This window comes from Lathyrus oleraceus, chromosome 6 (assembly GCF_024323335.1).
Source record: "Lathyrus oleraceus cultivar Zhongwan6 chromosome 6, CAAS_Psat_ZW6_1.0, whole genome shotgun sequence".
Classification (NCBI taxonomy): Eukaryota; Viridiplantae; Streptophyta; class Magnoliopsida; order Fabales; family Fabaceae; genus Lathyrus; species Lathyrus oleraceus.
Window position 1 is genome coordinate 514263171 of NC_066584.1, and position 801 is coordinate 514263971.

At 29.7% G+C, this 801-nt stretch overlaps 1 non-coding gene across 1 annotated transcript; it reads right to left on the minus strand.

Moving 5' to 3' along the window:
* Nucleotides 1–515: 515 nt before the first annotated feature.
* On the minus strand, nucleotides 516–596 carry TRNAL-AAG (transfer RNA leucine (anticodon AAG)). The gene has a single exon. It is a non-coding gene; the product is annotated as a tRNA-Leu (tRNA).
* Between the last annotated feature and the right edge of the window lie 205 nt (nucleotides 597–801).

Genomic DNA, 801 nt, shown 5'->3' on the forward strand with positions numbered 1-801 from the left:
GAGGACCAAAAACTTAATTAACCCAATTTTTTATGTATGAAAGATATATGGCCGAACACCATAGGTAGTGATTAAATTCCTAATTTTTTTTTGTAACATATGAATCGACATGTGAACATATTTGCTTTTGGTGCTTTAAAGTGAAAAGTTGATTCGAACTAACTTTGTGGATATGTGTGTGATTGTGTGTGTGAGAGTGTGTGTATGTGCACACATGTGCTTGTGTGTGTATGCGTGATTCTGTCTGTGATAAATCAAACGAGTGCCTTAAGGTTGATTATATGTGAATCATTGATCATCTTTTAACATAACTATTAAATTAGGTATTTATAATATTGGTCCTTCCGTGAAGAAAACTGAATCATTTGCCTATTATTTTGGTTGTATGTGGTCAAGCCTTGACCAAATAGTGATATTAGTAGATGATTCATCCCTTTAACATGTGAGACATTTGATATTCATTGGGCTAAGGTTATGAAATAAAGATATACAAAAATAAAATAAAATGTTATTTTTGTTGAGAGTGGGATTTGAACCCACGCCCTTTCGGACCAGAACCTTAATCTGGCGCCTTAGACCAACTCGGCCATCTCAACTTTGATGATGCTAAAATTAAAATTATAAATTATATATTCAATTAAATATTTGATAAAGCAGATATTTTTTTTATACTTGTTAAAAAGTTATTTCAAAATTTATTTTACTCTTTTGCATTATTTCTTAATTTATTCTTTGAAAATTTTATATCTTATTTTTCGTTATTCTTTTAATACATTGAGCAATAAGCAACATATCTTGAGA